Source organism: Gossypium raimondii, chromosome 3 (assembly GCF_025698545.1).
Source record: "Gossypium raimondii isolate GPD5lz chromosome 3, ASM2569854v1, whole genome shotgun sequence".
Classification (NCBI taxonomy): Eukaryota; Viridiplantae; Streptophyta; class Magnoliopsida; order Malvales; family Malvaceae; genus Gossypium; species Gossypium raimondii.
Window position 1 is genome coordinate 44,725,636 of NC_068567.1, and position 2,602 is coordinate 44,728,237.

A 2,602-nucleotide genomic window follows, 5' to 3' on the forward strand; every position below is an offset into this window, starting at 1 on the left:
AGCTATGACCTGTAAAAGTGGGGACCATCACCACTCATCAGATACACGAATCTCTAGCACACCACATCGACTAATAGAGTCAAACATGTCATAAAAGTGAAGCATAAAGCTAACTCTCTCCAACACACCAAACATGTCCCATTTACTAGAGCTTAGCTCACATTCCCTTATCTCTCCAAACATGTCCCAAGGCCTCAATGCCCAAATCATACAACATATAAGTGAGTACTCACAATCCTATGGCATGCCAACTATATCCAATGGTATCAAGAATCGTAAGGCCAAAATATCTATTATTAAACACACATATTACTTACAAATTTTCAGCTCACTATCACTGCATATACGCATCATTAGCACATTATAATCACTACCACTTCGCATGTATGATATGCCCACATATACACTTCCACAACGGTAATCATGAACACTTAACACATGTAATAACATATCATCTCAATTCACATTTTCACTATAACACAAGAACATAATACATAAGTTATTCACGAGCACAAGAAAGCTTACACTCAATATTTAAAGTGGGGGTTTAGGCTACAACTAAATTTCCAAATAATACATTAAATCATGTCCACAAGTAATTATTCCAAACATTCACCAATACACTTTTGCCGAAAATCCGAAAGCTTAAGCTAGCCTTTTCTAACTCGTAGATGGTCCTAGGAAATCCAAAGCTTCAACACAATAATTCACACAACAAATACATTTAAAAATCAACTAAGGGCTCACCACAAGCAATCAAAAAAACATAAGCCTAAACTAAGTTCTCATGGAATTTAAACCTTGAACATATCAAATTTTAAATTTGAATATTTCACCTCAAACCAATTCAGTTCATCTTATAATTCACCTACAACTACTTTTCAACCTTCAATCTATGCTAAACTACTCAATTCATGGTATCAACTTTTTCGACATGTTTATAGCTATTTTTAAAAAATCATTAAAACTTAAGAAATCTTTAATGAAACTTCAAAGAAAGTTTGGAAACCTCTTAATAATGACAAAACCTATTGATTAACACTTTGAAAACACATTTTTACTCGAAAATCTAGAATTCATCATTAGCGACTCTATTTTCAGCTTTTATTTAAAACATGCAATTTAATAACTCAAAACCTAGTTTCAAATGCCAATTAACATTAAAAACTAATAAGAATGTGATTGATTAACTGTGATGGAAGAATAAATAAGTTTTTGATGCAAATATGAGGAACCCACAAGTGGAGAAGATGAAAGAATTAATTAAATTTTGGGGTGTTTTCTTAAAGTATTATGAAGATTAAAGACTTGGGTGATGATGAAAATTAAAAGAATGAAGATTTAACAAAGAATTTTGAATGTGGGAGATTGGAAGAGTAAAGGGACGAAGAGAAAATAACGTGAAAACAAGCTGTAGGTAGGGGTGTTTATGTTCAATTTTAAAATTTGGTAAAACTGCAGCATAGATGCTCACAATCATAACCCTATTACAAATCAATCATTTTTTTCTAAAATTAAAGGTTTATAGAACACTTTTTCAAAAATTGATTTGGTTTTCTAAAAACCATAATTGAAAATATTATCGATATACCATGTCACAAAATTCTAAACACTCTAACGCTAAAATTCCTAAATTACCCCTAAAACTCTTAGACCCTATTTTGGGGGTGTTACAACTGGCGAGCAAATTTTCGGCAAAGTATTTTTCCCCGAGTTGGACCAAGAAACTTCATATGGATATTATGAGTTTTCAGCAATTGAAAGGAGAGTCATTATATGAGGCATGAGAGTGCTTTAAGTTGATGTTGCGCAAGTGTCCATACCATGGTCTACAATGGACTTGACGAAAACTATAATATCCCGTTTTTTAGGGGTGTTAGAAACAGTGGTTTCAGGACCACAATTTTGATATGCGAGGTCATGTTTTATTGTTTCATTATTGTTTATAGAGTTACATTGGGGTTGTATTAATTTCTGGTGGAAAAATTTTAACGTTTAGATAGTTAATTAAGTAAAAAAGATTAATTTGTAAAAGTTGAGAAATTTTGTTCTTATTAGTAAATTGGATTCAATAGCTTTTGAAATTTAATTTTGTGGCTTCAAATGCTAATTAGACCATCACTATCTAAGATGGATGGTTATAGGTAAGCATATATGATATTTTATAAGTTGATTAAATGGTGAATGTGTAAATTTTAATTAAACTAAATAAACAAATTAACTAAAAATAAACATCATCTTCTTTAGTGGTGTTTTCACCAAAATATTTAAGAAAACACCATTGAAGAGCTTAGGGAGGTTCAATAATAATCTTCTTTGTACGTGAGTTCTTTTGGAGCTTATTTCCTGTGATTTTTCTATTTTTGGGATCGTTGCAACTAGGTCCATGTAACAGCCCATTTTCAGTGATATCAGAACAGTGGTTTTGGGACCACAGTTTCAATGAGCAAATTATTATTTTATTATTTATTAGTGTCTACAAGATTTTATTAAGTTCGTATTAAAATTTCGTTAAAAAATTTTAATGTTTAAATGCTTAATTAATTGAAAATGATTCGATCGTAAAAGGTGAAAAAGTTGAGTTCTAATAGTTAAAAGATTC

The 2,602-nt window shown here is 31.0% G+C and overlaps 1 non-coding gene across 1 annotated transcript; it reads right to left on the reverse strand.

Moving 5' to 3' along the window:
• Window positions 1-1,724: 1,724 nt before the first annotated feature.
• Window positions 1,725-1,831, reverse strand: LOC128040255 (small nucleolar RNA R71). Its single transcript, XR_008194912.1, has one exon. It is a non-coding gene; the product is annotated as a small nucleolar RNA R71 (small nucleolar RNA).
• Between the last annotated feature and the right edge of the window lie 771 nt (window positions 1,832-2,602).